The sequence below is a fragment of the Pezoporus flaviventris genome, unplaced genomic scaffold (genome assembly GCF_033815535.1).
Source record: "Pezoporus flaviventris isolate CSIRO_AGI_PZ_B2104156 unplaced genomic scaffold, CSIRO_AGI_Pfla_v1 ptg000008l, whole genome shotgun sequence".
NCBI lineage: Eukaryota > Metazoa > Chordata > Aves > Psittaciformes > Psittacidae > Pezoporus > Pezoporus flaviventris.
Window position 1 is genome coordinate 2575136 of NW_026892556.1, and position 18423 is coordinate 2593558.

The 18423-nt window shown below is 45.1% G+C and overlaps 2 long non-coding RNA genes across 2 annotated transcripts; both read left to right on the forward strand.

Annotated features, from left to right (window-relative positions):
* Positions 1-6551: 6551 nt before the first annotated feature.
* Positions 6552-10366, forward strand: LOC133267554 (uncharacterized). Its single transcript, XR_009742799.1, has 4 exons — positions 6552-7155; positions 9317-9465; positions 9609-9766; positions 10159-10366. It is a non-coding gene; the product is annotated as an uncharacterized LOC133267554 (long non-coding RNA).
* Positions 10367-15117: 4751 nt separating this feature from the next.
* Positions 15118-16164, forward strand: LOC133267555 (uncharacterized). The gene is made up of 2 exons (XR_009742800.1): positions 15118-15357; positions 15544-16164. It is a non-coding gene; the product is annotated as an uncharacterized LOC133267555 (long non-coding RNA).
* Positions 16165-18423: the final 2259 nt, after the last annotated feature.

Here is an 18423-nt window from a genome sequence, read left to right on the forward strand (position 1 = left end):
GATTTAGGAAACAAATGATGCTGATGCTGCAACAGTCCTTCTTTTCCGGGGTTCACAGTCCCATTTTTAGGCTCCTGCCTCCCCGCTGAACCCAGCCCTGACCCACGCTCCCTCTGCTGGTAACGTACTAATTGATTTAATGTGTTCACAGCTTCTCACACACCCACTTGCACGCACAGCAGCAGCTCCGTGCGAATGCCTGAGATGAGATTCAGGGCTGTGGGGAGTTCTCCCTTCCTACCAGTGAAATCCTGAATCAGATGCAGGAAATAAATCAGATACAATTCAATTTACTAAATCAAAATTATGCCCAAAACTGAACATAAAGGGCCCGTTCCACACAGCTCTGACATTACACACTCTCCTTCACAGCTGAAGGGAGGAAATCGAATTAGAGCATTTCTTTTTCCATCAAAGGACATTAGTCCTCATATAGGCTCGTTACGCCTCACCATCATTTATCGTGTGCAGGAGTTATCCCTGTAAGAATTCCACTTGACTGGAGCTACAACATGTTCTGCATGTAAGAAAAAAAAAAAACAAATATAAGTTTTCTACTAAGCCATTTTCTTCCTCTGTATTTTGATGATTTTGTGAAGGTGGCAACCATTCACAGCTGTTTTTTGCAACATACGTGTGCACCTTGCCACTTTCCCTGTTATCACATGCACAAAGTGCTTGAGGAGAGGTGATACAAACCCCAAGGCTGCAGAACTTCAATACTAAAAGCCTTTATCAAGCCTATTAAATGCCACTGGTACCAGCAGGAGAAACTGCTTGGCTGGCTCCTTAAATGTGTCCCCTCTTTGCTGTCAAGAGTGCAGCACTGCCCGAAGTCCACTTAGCCTTGCTCATGGACTGGTGAGTGCCTGACAATTTTCTGGTCTCAAATGAAACAGAAAACTAAATTAGCAAATTAATTGTTTGCCATGTTTTTCCTTGGGCCTCATCAGCTGCCTCAGGACCTGCAGCCAATCCAGAGCCCCTCTCTGCAGTCCTGAGTAGAAGGTGGAGCCCTGCGCTGGGTCCTGCTATCTACCGAGTGTCAGTCATGTTAATTTTAAATTACTTTTGTACAGCTTGGTGTCAAAACGATTAAAGCATGAAAAGGAAAACTGAACTGGAGGGAGGAAAAGGGGGGAGAGAGAGAATGAATAATTTACCTTGCATTTACGAGCAAGGACACTTGGATTTCTTTAACTCCTCAACTCTGAGAAGCCTGAAACTTGTATTTCATAGAATCATAGAGTTGGTTGGAAGGGACTTTAAAGCTCATCCAGTCCCAACCCCTGCCACAGACAGGGGCACCTTCCACTAGAGCAGCTTGCTCCAAGTCCTGTCCAACCTGGCCTTGAACACTGCCAGGGATGGGGCAGCCACAGCTTCTCTGGGCACCCTGTGCCAGCGCCTCAGCACCCTCACAGGGAAGAACTTGTGCCCAAGAGCTCATCTCAGTCTCCCCTCTGGCAGGTTAAAGCCATTCCCCTTGTCCTGTCCCTACAGGCCCTTGTCCAAAGCCCCTCTCCACGTTTCTTGTGGCCCCTTTAGGCACTGGGAGCTGCTCTAAAGTCTCCCCAGAGCCTTCTCTTCTTCAGGCTGAACAAGATCTTCTGTAACCTGCTTGGGACTGTGCCTGAGGAGTTGCTCTGGATCCTCGTAGTCTATAGGGAGACAATAACCACTCGCAGCACGAAGCCAGGATTTTATCTGTTTTTTCCCAGGTAAGGCTTCTCTCACCACTGTGTTCACTGCTTGCTGCAATCAGCGACACAAAGCTCCCCATCCCCATGCAGACCTCTTCTCCCCTCCCCAGCACTCCGCTCCCAATCGGGTTTACTCCATCACCCGCACGTACTGTGCCACATAACAGAAATGCATCATCACATACAGCCTGAAATGTGCAAGACTGAGAGTTGTCGGGTTGCAGCGTAACATCCCTGTAGCTCTCTGCATCTTGTTCACACAACCAACCCACATGCATTGGGGAAATTTGGGGGTTGGGACACAGACTGCTTTTATCTCTCTTCTTAACTTCAACCACAGCTTCATTCTCTTTCCCACTGCTGAATGGTATCATCAGTGGTCTTTGAAATCTCATTCTAAATCTCTTGAGGTCAGAAGAACAGCAAAAAGATTTGTAAGAGGGCAACTCGACAGCACCAGAGAATGCAAAACAAGTTTAGCCACTTCTGTTGATGTTTATTGTGTCTTCAGCTCATACACAAGAGCTCCTCCTTTCATTAATAAAAAGGGTATAAATATTTTGAGTTATTTTGTCTTGAGGGACTACAGATTGCAGTGAGGTGGCTTCAGTGGATGATCACTACTAGGGTGACAGAGCTGCCTGGGAAATGAGAGCCCAGATATTCAGGTATCCTGCAGGGTGTGCTTGGGCTTGAACTGATTTGTCAAATTTGAGCAGATAAAACAATTCCACTAATGGCTGTTTTCTGGAAAATGAGTTTGTGCTGTCTTGGCAATTTCTGCTCTGTCTTGTGCTGTCTTCTCACTACCTCTCCTTGGCAGCCACAGAGAGGAAACACCTGTATCTTCTCCCTGCATTTGACTTCTTTGGCCTTAGGACTAACGCAGCTTTGCCAGGACCCAAACAGGTCGTGCGACGGGTTCAAAAGCGTGCTTGAAATCTGCTCCAAAAAGACTTGCCTGACTTCTCTAACGTGTTTGCTTTGGCTCGGTCACCTCCACCTCCACTCATCCTCGTGGCTTGTAGTTCCTGTGGCCTGCAGCATAGTCTCTGGTGAGATGGGGAAGGTGAGCATCAGAGCATCAGCACCCTCGACAGTGGCTTCTTTGGACAAACAATGCCATCCACTCCTTGTTCCCCCGTGTTTCTGCTGCCTGCTCTTGGAGCAGGGAAATGGGGCAGGTTTGCACAGAGCTGGAGCATTGCATAGGCTTTCACTTAAGCATGCAGGCATGGAGAAGTTTCATAAATAGCAGGATTCCCTTCATGCAACGTTTCCTCAGCTGCTGTGTCACAAATCCAGCATTTAACTGACTTTTTTTTCCCTTTCCCATTCAGGAAGCTCCTGTAAACTCCCCTCATCCTCCTCAGTGGCCAAGCAGGAGGCTCTGGAGATGAAGAGCGGAGCCTCTTGCAGTGTTTCAGTAACATCACTTCAGACATGCCATGTGGGAGTACGGAGTATCAAGTACTCCAGTCTGATACCCACAGCTCTCCCTATTTAATATGTGCTTAGTACTACACCAGCAGCTATATAAACCTAACACCTTTTTTACTGGATTCTGCTTGTCTGGATTCAGAGTGATCTCTGCTCACTCGAGCCACCTGAATAATAAACCCCATTGTCAGCTGGAACACTAAAAATACAGTGTAACTACTCTCCAGGATCTGGTAGCTATTGAAAATAAAGCACAAGTCTCAACCAGATTATCTTTTTTTCCCTTAACCAAGCAGGACTGCCCTTCTACCCGGCGCTGGGGAGCTGACAAAACAGCAGGAGAGGGATTTGTACTGGATCTATTATGAACAACACCGTTAAATCACTTCCAACTGCAAAATGTTTCCCTATCAGTTATGAAAGGGTTTCAGATTCGGAACTGTTTGCTGGCCAGGTAGTTCACACATGAACTGACCACAATTCAGAAGCCAAAACGGTTCATTTATACCTAATCACAGAACCTGGAACTTCTAAGGTGTCTGTGTATCTCCGACATGGATCCCTGTGCTGGGCAGTGGGAGCACATCCCAGTTCCCAGGACTCACTAAAGTCCACTCAAGTGGTTAATATTAAAGTGGCTCATACTGGAGCGTTTGCCATAAAAACAAGAGGACAAACAACAACTTGCTCACACAAGAGCACACAAAAAGCACATTTAGGAATAAACCAACTTCCCTCAATTAAGAGCTCACGAAATCAGGGAACTGGGGGCTTTATCTATTTCTCTCCAACACTTGCATTTCCTGCAGTTGGAGAAGAATAATTTGAGTTCTGTTTAATGTGCTGGGGTGGGGTTTTTAGGCTGTGGATAATTTAAACTATCCCATGATAATTTAAACTATCAACCAGGAAACATAAAGCTTTTCAGTGCAGACGACTGAATCAGCTCTTTGTTGGATGACGCTTTATCCCCTTGAAGTATCCAGGATGATTTATTCTAACGGGACATGCAGACAAAGTGATGTTTTCCTATCTCCTGCTATCTAAACACAAGATTGCAGTTACTCCAACACAACTGGCATCAGGATGCGGCGTGCTATGGGCTTTGCAATGGTGGCTGTTTACTAGGTTTCCCCAGGACCTGCCTTTTTTAATTGAGGAGGAAAGAAAAGGATCTGGAAACAATCCATTCTCAGGCCAAGGGTTTTGAAGTCGTTGTTTTGAATTTGCTGACCTGCTCCAAGGAAATCCTGCATAAATCCATGGATCTGCTGATGAGTAATAGGGGAGCTTTTGTGGTTTAGTATTTTGATGGTAGAAGGGATGCAGTGCAGGACTGACAGAATAAATACACGTATATTACAAGGCACTGATTGGAGTACAAAGTAAAACTGCAACAGAGACTGCAATGAACTAAAAGGTATTCAAAGGGAGCCAAGGACTAAAGCAGAGCACATATCATCTTTAACTGAGTGGTGCTGGAGGGGTGTGAAGCCAGGAGATGTTTCTCAGTCCTCAAGAGCCAGAGGCTGCTCTTTCCATAGACCAAACTATAGAATTGAGAACTAAACCCAAGATCAGGAGGTGAGAACAGCCTTCACCCTTGCTTTACATTTGGATTTTAGGTTTGTAAATGGAGCCATGTACAGACTTAGGAATGGTGTTAAGGAAATGGAGGCATATGGAAGGTGCTGGGCATCTAGAATCAGGGAGTATCTATGGACGTGTTTGTTTGCTAACAGGATTTATGAGTATCTACTCGCCATAATGAATCCTTCTCTTCCACATAATTTCATTACATCTTGCCTGCTTTTCCTGAGTTGTCCCAGCATCCAAAACTCATGGATTTAGTGGAAGAACGGAGTTTTTGTTTCAGAGTTGCTTTGCAACAGCAGAAAGGATCCACAACTCCAAAGGGTGTTAAACCTTGGGAACTGGGGGAGATGAGCTGGTGCCAGGCCCCAGGTGAGGGGAGGCAGAAGAAGCCAGGTCTGAAAGTGTGAGGTAGGATCCCTAACGCCCGTATCTAATGAACCACACGGTTATTTACTGATGCTGCGTGTCCTTGGTTGTGTATCACGGGCATTCATCAGCGACTCGCTCTGGACACCCCATTTCTGCACACACTCTGCGTTCTTCCTCCCATCACCTTAAATAACCCAAGTACTCAAACGCAGAGCCCCAAAAGTCCTCTCACCCTTGAGTCGAGCCAAACGGGAACGCGCCTTGGCCCATTGAGAAAGCCTGGTTGGGGTGCGGGTCGCAAAGCGCATCCCCACCGGGGACAGCGGATAACCCATTGCCTCAAGAGCAAGGTACGACACGGGCTGGCCCCGTTCCTTCACCCCCGAGCAGCCGCTTCCGCGGCCCGGCCCCGCGGCAGGCAGAGGGCAGCAAAGGGAGCGCTTTACTTTTTCCCTTTCCCTTTTTTTTTTTCCCCTTTTAATTTTTTTTGTTCTCAGCCCTTTGCAGCCGGAGCTTCCCAGCCCCGATCGTGCCCAATGCTTACGGACCAGCCTCGACAGCCCTCACCCACCACTCCCCAGCCCACACCGGCGGGGAGCCGTGCCCCCAGCTCCAGGAAACACGGGATGAAAGGCGCTGTTTCGGGGGTGGCTGCCCCTTGCCCTCGCCCCACAACCGGCCAGGCTGCCCCTTCACTGCCAAGGCCGGGAAGAAGGACTTTTTCGCCCCTAATCCACCCCGTCACGTCTCCCCGCTCCTCACCCCTCTCTTTGGGGTACTGAGGGGCTGTGCAGGGGAAGGGGGTGCTCATGCCCCATAAGTGGACTAAGATTTTAGGATCTTTCTCCCCTGTTCCTGTTCCCGTCCCCCGTCCCCCCCCCTCCCCGCTCCTAAGCGGGAGTTTCCAGGAAGCGCTGAGAGGAGCCGCAGCACCCCACAGGCTCTCACACAGCGAGCTCCTTCCGCCGAGGCCGTGGCAGGAACGCCAAATAGTCCCAACCGCCTCTCCTCTCTCCCCCAGCAAAATGCTCAGCCCCGCTCCCCCCTTAACGGGACACCGTTACAGAAACGGGAAGAGAAACGTTTCCCTCCCCCCGCCCCGCAGCTTTAGCTGGGACAAACCAGGAGGAAGCGATGTTGGGAGTGGGGGAGGGGAAGGAGGTGAAAAAACCCAAGCGCCGGCTCGGGCGGAGGGATTCGGAGGCGCGGAGGAGTGAGGAGGCGCGGGGAACGCTGCGCGGAGGGAGGGGGGGTGGCGGTGGTGGTGAGCGGGAAAACGCGGCGCGGAGCCGGGAACTGCGCCCCCTCCCCCCGCTGCCGCTGAGGGCCCGGGCGGGAGCCGCCGAGTTCGGGCAAACTTTGCCCCGCGGTGGGGAGCGGGACCGGGAGCGGGGCCGTGCCCGAGCCCCGCACGGCGCCGAGTCCTCCCCGGCAGGTGAGCGCCCCCGGAGCGGCCTCCCACACCCGCCTGCTTGGTTTTCCCACACGGGTTTTCCACCCGCTCTGGACGCGGGCCCCGCGTTCCTGTCAGCGCACCTGAGCCCTCCCGCTCGCCCTCTCCGCTCTTCTGCGCCCTGCAGATAAGGAGCCCGGGTTCACCCCGCCCCGCCGCCGGCCACGGGCACCCCAGGGGCAGGTCCTAGGCTCCAAAGGGATAAGCAGAGCTCCGGGGCTGCACAAACGCAGCGCCACGTTTAAGGGAAGTTTGCCCCAGAGCTTCCCCTCGCCTCCCCCCCCCCTTCCCCCGCGGGTGTTTGACTCGCACAGGACCCCCCCAAAACCCTAAAGCTGCCCCTAGACGAGAGCTTCACATCCTGCCGTTAACCCTGCGGGGAGAGCGGGGCAAGGGGGCTGTGATCTAAGGCCTCATCCCCTCCCCCTATCCCAGTTACACAGGCTTCGTGTCCTCCTATTAACCCTGTGGAGAGAGGACAAAAGCTAAACTATGATCCCGCTCCGCTTCCCCCCATCCCGTTCCCAGCTACATGAGCTTCACATCCTCCTGCTAACGCTGAAAAGGAGAGGAGAACAAGAGCTGCTGCTGATTGTAAGGCCTGAGCTCTGCTTCTCCCCACCCCCTCTGCCAGCCCCATCCCCCACTGCAGCTCCCATAGACTTCCATCCCTCCCATTAACGCTGAAAGGGGAGGACAGGAGCTCTGATGGGTTTTTCTCAGGCTTACTGTGCTCTCCCTCCCCGCTACCAACCAATACCAGCTCCACAGCCCTGCATAAGTGCAAGGCATGCAGCTGGCTCTGCAAGCGCAGCGCCTGAATGCCCCCTTTACCCGCAGCTCCACAGCCCTGCAAGGGGGAAAGAAACCCCCTCTCGTTTTGCTTGTTCATTACAAGCGGTTGGTAGTGTGCTTTTTAAAACGTGTGAGCTCTTGTTTTAGAAGCATCTGTGCTTTAAGGTTTTGTCTTCTGTCGGCTTGAATGTAGCTCTTCATAATGATGTTCTTGAAGTGCTCCATTTTTTGCCCTTAAAGTTGTATTTTATTAGCTCTTACTGGATCAGTGAAGGTCGGTTTAACCCTTTACATAGAAAAATCGGCGGTCACTTTAGGAAAAGGTTGCCTTTTTCTTTACTGATTAATGGTTACAATAATATTTGGAGGGTTTTTTCCAGACCAGCTCTGATGCATGCTAAAAGAAGCGTGTGCTTCAGCGCTGATGAAAGTCATGTATGAGTTAATGAGAAGCTTGCAGAGTATGTGAAGCAAGAGAAAATCTTTAACCAGCTCTGCTGTTCCTTCTACATACCACAAACTTGTGAGCTGTAACCAGAAGGTGGATTGAATATGTGTGAAATGCTGCAGTAGGAGACTCTTGTCGTTGCATCACAGGTGGATGCTTGCTCAGTGTATTATCATTTCCAAAATACCTTAAAGTTGGGTGGGCTTGGGGGTGGTTTTTAGGTGTTTGAAGGCTTTATACTTCAAAGTAGGTTGAAATCCTTGGATGAAAGATGCTGCAAGCCTAAAAAGTGTTATTTTCTGAGTGCTTTTTTAATTTAATTATAAACAATCTCTTGCTCCCCTCCCCAGTGCCAACTGCATCCTGGTTAATAGACTGTGGAGGTACTGTGGAGGAACGTTCATGGTGGTGACAACATTCTAGTTGTGGGACTTCTAATTTAAGAAACATATTGTCGTAAGGAATAAGATCAAGGCTGAATCCTGCTTGCATTTAGGTCCAAATATAAAACACACTTTGGAAGGAGTCCCCAGTGAACACTGAGAGTAATTAAGTAAAAATAAAACCTTTCCCTTCAGCCCCCCTTCCCGCATTAGCACAGGCAAGTAAGTGCAACGCTGTTTTCATGCCACCATTTTCATGATGTGTCCTGGTATTTCTTCATTTTGTATAGCATCTGAAACCCTCAAGTGATGTATAATTTCTGTGATTTGGGGGTATTTCTAGACCATACTTTTAAAGAAGTCACCTCACAGCGTCCCAGAAGGAGCTGTTGAGCAGCGGTCTTGTCAAAGGACTGCGCTGCTCACAGCCTTGCCTTTCCAAACACCTATTTTTTCCCCCTGTAATTTTCATATTTAATTGTCGAATTCCTTTTTTCCTTACATTAAGTCAATATTTATTAGTACCAGCTGGGGTTTTGTTTTCATCTTTTTCAAAGAAGAGAGCTTTGTCACTGAGACAATCACTTCACGTTGAGGAGATGACATAAAAAAGGAGTGAAGGAGAGTTGTCTTGTGCTGGGAACATCAGTGCCGTTTTTGGAAAACAATACTATAGGAAATGGAAATGAAAAATACATTTTCTGCTGGTGGGAACCTGAAATGAGGCTAAAAGAGGATTTGATGTCTCAGAAAAGCAATCATTACAAGGGGGAAAGTGAGACTTTAGCATCCATTTGTGCAAGTTCTCTGCCTGAATATCCTTTTGGGGAACTGAAATTTGGCTCCGGTCTGGTTCTGAACATCTGTTGAATGGAATTTTAAAAAGGCACAGATTATAATCTTAGTTTCTGTTGACTGTTAAGGATGATAAAACAAAAGAAATGGATGCGCAAGTATATTTGGGGTGTTTTGGTTTGGTTTTGAAATAATGAGCTGCATGAATGTTCAGTGCTCTGCACTACTGATTAGATGTGTTTGCCATACAAAATACAGCCTCCTTTCTGGAGCTCTTTAATTCTCTTTGAATACTTCCCTTAGCAAGCTTTCAAGTTTTATTTTTTCCTAGCAGGAGACTCTTGGATTTTGGTGTCTCTGACCATTTTTGCACAAAGAATACAATATATTTGAGGGGAAATCTTGAGAACTGTTGGGTATTCCCAGAACTGGGGTCATTTGCTTAGATTCACATCCTGCCCACCTGTCCTCTGCTGGGTTTCTGTAAATGCAATCACTTTGTGTCCACTCTCTCTGGATAGTACTGCTTCAGCATCTCTTTCTGCAGTGTTTGTGACCTCCTGTTATTCGGGGAGCTCTTCACTGTAATTTTCCTTCCTATTTTTTTCCTTTTTTTTTTTTTGCAGGCTGATGCTTTTGCTGTTGTTTTATATTCCAAACAAGGATCCTTGTGAATGCTTCAGCTCCAAATTTAGGTCATCTCCGGTGGAAGAAGGAAGACCTAAAAAGTAAAAATAAGATTTCAACGTGCCTTTAAAAGTGACAACTCTTTTGTAAAAGAAAGGTACAAACTCATTGTATCTTGTGGCTGATGGACTGGGGGGGATGGAAGGTGCCTTTTTCGGTTGAGAATGAAAGCCAAGTATCTTCATGTGAATGTATTTTCTTTCCTATGTGCTTCCCTTGTCCTTTTCATTTTCACACCTGCTTTGAGCTTTAATCACGCAAATTATTCATAGACTTGCCCTGGAAAAAGAAGAGAGTGACCTCTTCCCATCTGGAGTAGATGGATTTACCATCAATAATTGTAAATGGACTTGGATGACTTAGTAATGGGTTTTACACTTGAAATTCTTAATTCTGTGATTTCATTGAGTTTTAAGACTTCTGCACGTGGTCTTTTCTGAAGTGATAAGTTACAACGCAGAGATTTATTTCTTGCAAATTATCTCCTAGCTCTGGGCTCCCATCTGCAAAGAGCTCATGAGCCCCTCAAGAACTGCTGAGTCATCAAAGATCGCACATCTTCTACAGGACCAGGCCTGTAAGTTGCAGTTGTCTTTTCTTCTGTAATTGCATACGATGTCTTTCATGACAGAGAACCTTGAGACAATTTCTGAACTCCACAGCCACAAAAGCAGTGCCTGTTGGGGGTTATGCAGTCACATTGCCCCTCAGCCTGAAGGTATCTCAGGGCACGCAGAGCCAACTGCCTCTCAATTCCTGTGTGTTGCTGAAAGCAGCAAGCTGGAATTGATAGATATCCGTTGCTACTGCCAGCAACTGTGGCTTTTCTGGTAGTTTAGTGGCTTAAATTACTAAGAAACTTGTGAGCCTGGTTTTTTTTTTGGTTTTTGCTCTTCCTAGACAGTGATCTGCAGTTTTATATATATTAAATGTGCTAAGCTTCATCTGGCCTAGATGTATAATAAATACCTTAGTAAATGCAGTTAAGTCCAGTTTCCTCTCTTAACTCAGAAGAGATTTCTTTCTTATCTGAATTGTTCCTCCATTCAAGAAGAGAGAGGCCTTGCATAGCTGGAGTTCACCTCATAAATCACCCAGACAAATGGAACTCACGGCAGAAGAAGATACAAAATGAGACTCACTGTGATTTAGACTCAGTGAACTTCGTGGTGTTCTGCTGTGGAAGTGTGCTTGGCATGAGGCAAGAGGAGGCACGAAATGCACCTTCATGATGGAGGGACTTCCATGGGCTCAGCAATCCTGTGGCGTTATTTAATAGCTGCTCCATATTCCTTTAGCAGTGTCTTTTGCAAACAGTGCTGCCATCTTCTCACTGTTATGCTTCCTTTGATGCTCAGAATGCAATGATGTCTTCAGTAGCTGCAGACAGGTTCTTGGGCACTTTGGTATCTGCTTGGCACTCTTTTGGTTCACAGAACAAGGTTTGTTAACTTCCTGGCACTGATGTGCTGGTCCTTGCAGCTGCATGGAAGGGCCACTTCACAAATCAGCAGCTCTTCCCAGGTTTTATTAACCCAAGTTTAACCTTTAGTGATTAGTAAACAGTTAAAATCTGTGGCCCAGCCATTGTTCTTAGCAATTCCTAAGACTTGCCAACCAAACTGCCCCCTTGCCAACCCCATTTCAGTGTCCTGCTCATCTCGTCTGGTGGCTCTGTTGGAGATGGAGCCATGTAAAGACATCTTTAAGATGGTGATGTTTTTGGTGCAAAGAAAGAATGTGCTCTTCAGCTTCTGAATGTGGACTTCACACAGGTCGCTAGTTTCTCCTTCCCCTGCCTCCCATATTGGTATTAACTCTAATGACTTCATAAACTAATGATGGGCTTCACTAAGGGGCTGTCACTGGCTGGAACAAATCTTGCAGGAGAAGAGGAAGCAACTGCTTTACTTCCTAATTTCTAACAAGTATTTGAAACATAAATGTTCAGAATAGTTACTGGTTTACACACATTCAACTGAATTGCATTGTCTGTGCAACCACAGCAGCTCATGTGGCTTTGGAGGGCAGGTCCTGGACCAAATGATGCTCATGTACAGGCTTCATCTCTCCCTGATCCCATCACAACTTTGTGGCTGTTCCTGATGATGCAAACCCTTCCAAGCTTTGTTTGGTCTTCTGCCTAATTTAAACAATTTATCTTGTCTTTATTCAATACAAGGTTATATTCCACTTCTAGCTCTTCTGTAATGTCTTCATTACTTATTACAATACTGAAATAGTTGGGGGCTCAGGGGTTCTTTTTTGATTCAAAAAGTGTTTTGACGAATACATTTGTTGGCACCTGCAAACCCTGTCCTTGTTTCCTCCACTCTTTTCATCTTTACTTTAAGGACCCTTCACAACAATATCAACTTCCCTCATTATGAGGGGTCTTCCCTTCAGCTAGACGAGAGCTTCCTGTTGGTGTTTTGTCATTTCTGAGTAAGGAAGGTCTGGTATCTTGCAGCTCAGTTGTTGCTTTGTCTCCTCAGCTCTCCCGGGGGTCTTGCACATGCTTTCAGTTCTGCCTTACGTTTTGATTTTGTGAGGTTCCCTACTATTTACATTTCCTCACATATATCCTCCTCATACCATCTGCTACCTTATGTCTTGCTCATCTCTGAAATTGAGTGACCATATTTCATGCAATGCTGTTCTACATTATTTTCTTAATTAAAAGCTTCTGAAAGAACAAATTAGAATTCACCCTGTGTAGACACTTCCACTGATGTTAAGGTGAATAAGGACCTTCAAATGCCTTGACACAAATGAATTTGTAACCAACATTTTGTGTGTTGTTTATCCAAAAGGTATCTTATAAAATCAATGAGGAGAGTTTTATTAATGACAAAGCTAAGGTTGTTATTAAAGAATGCTGTCTTCTCTAGAAACTCCTTTTCTTTGGAATTCAGCAGTATTTACTTCTGAGTGAGTGTGTAGCTGTGTCTCGTTAGATAAAAGCTGCAGCACTAACACTGTTTCACTGAACTTAGCTCCTGACCTACCTTCTGAGGCCATGTCTACAAAGGGAAGATACATCAATCTGGTTTGTTTGATCTAATTACAGCTCTTTAACTATATTGAGCACAAGCAGCTAACCCCACTTTGTTATGCTGATTTAAGGTATTTTCAATGTTAATCGGGTGCACGGTGCTTTCTTGTATCAATTTACCTCTCAACATATTCTGGGCAGTTATCCCATGGAGTGCTGTTCTGCTACTCAGCTCTATGGGGGGGAGTTCACAGTGTGTTGACAGGGAATTCTCAGGAATTGGGGGATTCTGTAGGTTGCCCTGACAAATAACTATTCCTTTTCTCCTGGCATCCGTGGATTTTTTTTGCTTATGCAACTTCTTTTTCAAAATGCAGCAAGGTTGCATGAAGAAGAAACTGGTAAATCCATTACAGTGCACATTCCTGTGAGGCTGCACAGGTGGAAAGGTTTAGTTGTGTGCCTTGTAGGGCTTTTGCTGCTTTGATAGCAGAAGAAACACATGAAGAGAAACAGGAAGATGTAATCAACGTGCTACCTCTGTACAGAATTTCTCTGAGCGATTTACTCACTGTGTACTGTTTCTGGGTGTAGTCAGCTAGCAGGGACTGATAGCACCGGGTACTGGTGCAGCACTGGGATGGCCACAAGTGGCAGCCAAACACTGGGGGGACAACATCGTGTTCCTAGAAACCTGTGCGGAGGCAGAATATGAAACAACAGGCAGGAGCCCATTGCCCTCTGTGGAGGATCAGCGTTTCTGAAAACGAGCCAGTTTTATGTCAGGAATGTTGTCATGGGATTATATGTTATTTTTTATGTATGTATCTGGAGAAGGTGCTGATCTTCTGTGTCGGAAAGCTTGGCAATGCATAAGAAATTACCCAGTTTTCCCCAGGCACTGTCCGTGATCAAATAAGGGTTAGGGGTGGGGTTTGAGGGACTAAGCATGGTCTTTTGAGCTCCAAGAAGGAATTTGTGAACACAGAGAACAACTTCTTAACAGTTGTACATGGCCTTGCTCATCAGAGAAGGTGATTTGCCATTGCATGGGTGTAGAATGGTATTGCAAAACTTCGTCAGAGCAAACTCATTAGAAACCTGAGCTTGCCCTGATTTGTACAACATTTGTAAGAGGCAGGGAAGGGAAAGACACTGAAAGGTGGCTGGGAGCAAGGAGTGGAGACACACTTTCAGTGTTAAGGATGTCCAGTGTAAAAATAGCCATTTTATAAGGAAAATGCAGTTTGATGAACAAGAGGTAATGGAACAAATTAATCAAAGGAGCAGGGTCTGTATTAACAATTACCGCAGGTGATGTCGTGCTGCTGTGGGCTGAGGTGAAGCTTTTCAACCAAACTGTATCTAAAGATTTTCAGTTAGTGAGATAAACTTAATAAACCAAGAAACTTTGAATCTGAAATGCCTTGTAAACTTTAAACTCAGAGTGCATAGGGATTGTTTGCATATGTGATGCACTTAATGCAGCCCCTCATCTCCTCTGGAGCTGGCAGTTGCAGGGAAGTCCTCAAGTCACTTACTGAAATGGTAGCCTGAGATGGTGGCCCAGAATGGACAGTGGCCCTGAGTGGCATTGTCTTCATTTAAAAGTCCACTTTTGTAATTGAGATATTCCCTTCTCACCACTATTCTTCTTCCTGTATTTGCTATAATAAATGTAGCTGTCAGACATTAGGAGACCTGTAGATCCCAATCTGTAGATCCCATGCTGACTGTAAGACAGGAGGGAGATGCTTCTCTATATCCCATATAGGGATGTTTGTGTATCCTCTTCTTAACAAAATCTGAAGTGCAGGGTGTTCCACAACTTCCCATACTGGTGTTTTAATTGTTTAAACATCGCTTTTGTTACTTTACCAAATCTTGAATTAAGTCTATTCCTGTTCTACTTTCAGTGGGCATGAACATTTGATTGCTGACCTTTACTGTAACAAAATGGACTATTGGTATTTGGCCCTTCTCAGCCATCACATGAGCACTCTCCTTTTTCTTCTTTGCATGAAGCAAATCCAGTATTTCACTTTGTTCTTGGGGGTAGATTTCCTCCCAGCATCTTTGTTGCTTTTTGTGCTCTTTGCAGTTGGTTTGGATCTGGTTTTATTTTCTTATGTGGCACCTGAAAATGGATATGATATTCCAGCTGAGGCTTCACCCACACTGAGCTGAGCAAGATAATTGGCATGGGTGTATGTAAAGTAGCCTTAGTAAATATGTCTGTGTAATAGGCACAGTTGCTAGAGGTGAACTGAAGCAAAGTTAAAGCTGAAAAGCATTTGAAGAAAGAAGAAAAGAGCAACAGAAAAGTTACAGGATTCTGGTTTTGTCCAAAACATTGATGACATGAAAATACTATTTACGGATGGAAGGTGTCCTCTTGGTCTTTCATGCAGCTATCAGAGCATTGACGAGAGAGAAAAGAAAGGGGAAAACGAAAAAAAAGGAAGGAAAAATCCCCAAATAGAAGATGCTGAATTTTCAGCTCCATGCCCCTGTCTGTTGTTGCTTATAGAAACATGAGGAGGTAGCAGATACAAGGCAGGAGTGTTTGACAGCATGGAAGGCCGTGTGTTTGGAATCACTAAAAAACCATCTCCAGTGGTCATACAGTTAAGACTAGGAGATCCCAAGAAGGGCAGCCTTGGGTGGTTTGCTAAAGAGTATTGCTGGATCAGGTATGTGTTGTCTGGAGAAATTAAGAGACTGGAGATGGAAAGAGATAGGTGATACATATTCCTGTTGATGTTATTTATGATGGAAACAAAAAGCCCCTAGTGAAAACTAGAAATGGCTCCTGGGGTAGTGCAATACTTTGGCTTTTTGGAAAGCTTTACCCTTCGAGAAGCTTGTTCTTTCATCAGTTCCCTGCAGAACCAGAGGAGCATCTCACTGCTGAGGTTCACTACAAGGATCGCTGTTTAGTTCTCCCTCCAAGCATTCTGTGATGGGAGGATTTGCTAAGCTTGTGTGTACTTCAGGGCCAGGTCAGGCTGTGTGTTATTCACTCTCATTAGTTCATTCTCTTTATGTTCTTGTGACCCAGATGAATTTAAGAGGGATCTGAGCAGTGTGTTCAGTTTTCTTGTGTTTGTTTCTCATACTTTTGCCTATCTGAATCCAGTTCTTTGCACCATGATGCAGTCTCTAATTAGAATTGAAACCATACAAACTGCCTCCTCAAACTCTTGTCTCATTCCGTGAATGGTTTGTTTTCAGATTCTGCTTTTATCCTTGTTATTTGATGTTTGCTTACATATTTTATTGCATATAATTCAAGTGCTGCAGTAAATACAGAATTACTAATGGTAATAGATTTTCATTATGCTTTTCATTATAGCATTTGAATACTTTTTAACCACCATAAATGTATCTTCACAACATTGCAAAGAGATTTTCCTCTCGTTTCACTGATGCAGAGCTGTCAAAGTTCTCCACTGCATCTGTCTGTTCCACCGTGACAATAAACAGATTCCCAACTTGCCATAGTAAACTTCATTCATCATGCATGAAGTTACAGGTGAGATTTTGGAGGCAGCTGCTGGTGCTGGTTAGCCCCCAAACACTGGGCTTGAGGAGCCTCCACTGTCTGCCTCACATCAGACTTTCAATCGTACCTCTTTTTGGCCACAAGGACATGAGGCTCCAGCATAAAACCAGCCCCTTTCACCCTGGTAGCCCCACCAGAAGGATCTTTTAAAATCTAATTTTTCTCATAATAAGACATTCTGTTCTCTCATCTTCCATGTCCTCAGGACTTTCTTTGGTGCTAACATAACCCTTTAAATACCTGTGTTCAAGACATAATCTGTGTGTACAAACTAGCCCTGTCCTATCTCAGCCTTTCTTTTGTTGGAGTGGTATGGTTTAAGCATGCAGTTAGCTAAAATAAAACTTTAGTCTTTCCTCATGATAGATTCTTTGCTTTTAAAACCATTTTAGGAAGCCTATTCTATACCTATTCTAGTTTTCATTCTTGAATATAAACTGTACCCAAGATTCTGCAAGAGAGCTGCTGCCAGAACATCTGGATGTGCCTCACCTGGTCTTTAGATCACATTTGTCATCTTCATTTTTGCCATGTTTAGTCATTTCCATGACTAAATCATGCTTCTGAGCTTCATCCTTCTCTGTTAACTCTGATGAGTTCCCAGTTTACAAGAATTTTGGCTGTTAGTCCCTGTGTGAACAGCCTTGTGATTTGCATTAATCTTATTACTGCATTCCTCAGGATCCCTGTGCTGTTCCAGAACCTCATCCAATTCTTCATTTAGGATATTCTAGTCTTCTGTACGGATGCTTTTTGATGTTGTCAGTTATGAGCTATATGAACTTCTTTCAATTCCTTGTACTTATGTCACTTATAAGCACTAAACAGCATCAGTTCTGAGACTGATCCTGGAGGAGCTTGAAAGCTCTCACTTTCCAGCCCAAAGTACCCATTCCAACCCAGCTCAGCATGGGGGAGTTCAGCCATTCTTTTACACACAAAACTTTTCTTGGGCTAATCTTCATATTTTCCAGTTTAACTTTTATTTTCCCATGTGGCACCAGATCAGATGCTTTGCTGAATTTTAGATGGGTGAGATCAACTGTGTTTTCCTTTACCAAGAAAACTCGGCTTCCTTATCAAAGCAAGACATCAGATTTGTCTGGCATGATTGATTTTGTTAAACCTATGTTGAATTTTATCTCTTTATTTTCCTCCACATCTTTTCCCCTTCCAGGGAAAAAATAACTCCAGTTTTACATCTCACTGAGGTCAGGCTTGTCAGTCTCTGGTTGTCTGGACATCACTTTCCAAATCTCTGGCTTGCTTTTGGAGGTTTTTTTTCCTTTCTCCCCATGACAGGATGTCAATTTTAGATTATTTTGTATCCCTGGAGGTAGTAGGAGAAAAAAATCACTCATTTGTATCACAACTTAAGTGCTGTTTGGTTCGGCTTTTGTTTGTTGGTGGGGTTTTGTGTTTTTAAAGAGAGATGCTATATCATAGCTATAGATACAGGAAGAAGTAATGAATTTTCAAGTATTACAAAGTCCTTTCCAAAAAAAATAGTAATGAAAAGCTTCTTAAGCAATGACAGGACAAGGGGTGATGGGTTTAAACTAAACCAGGGGAAGTTCAGGTTAGATACAAGGCAGAAGCTCTTTCCTGTGAGGGTGCTGAGGTGCTGGCACAGGGTGCCCAGAGAAGCTGTGGCTGCCCCATCCCTGGCAGTGTTCAAGGCCAGGTTGGTCACAACCTGCTCTAGTGGAGGGTGTCCCTGCCTGTGGCAGGGGTTGGACCTGGATGAGCTTTAAGGTCCCTTCTAACACTATGATTCTGTGAATCTTTCTGAGCATGCTGGGCTCTGGTACTTGATTATGAAGACAGGAACATGAGCACCTCAGTGTTAGTGGGGATTTTGTTGTTTTAGGTGGGTTTGTTTTTTGTTTGTTTTTTTTTTGTCAGATATAATCAATATTTTTGGAAATATTTGAAAACTATCTCTCTTTTATAATTCCTCAGCATGTCTGGAGCTCAGGATTCTGGTTTGCAGAGGAAGTGAACAATTCTGACCAATGCCTTTGTTTTGCTGAAGGCACACATGATACTATCAGCCTTTATAAAGAAGTAATATTGCATAGGTTTGATTGTTACAATTATTGTGTTAAACATTTGACCAGTTCTTAGTGCCTACCTTTGTACATCTGAAATGGACATTGCCAAGTGTCCTTCCCATAGCACGAATAGTTCGTAG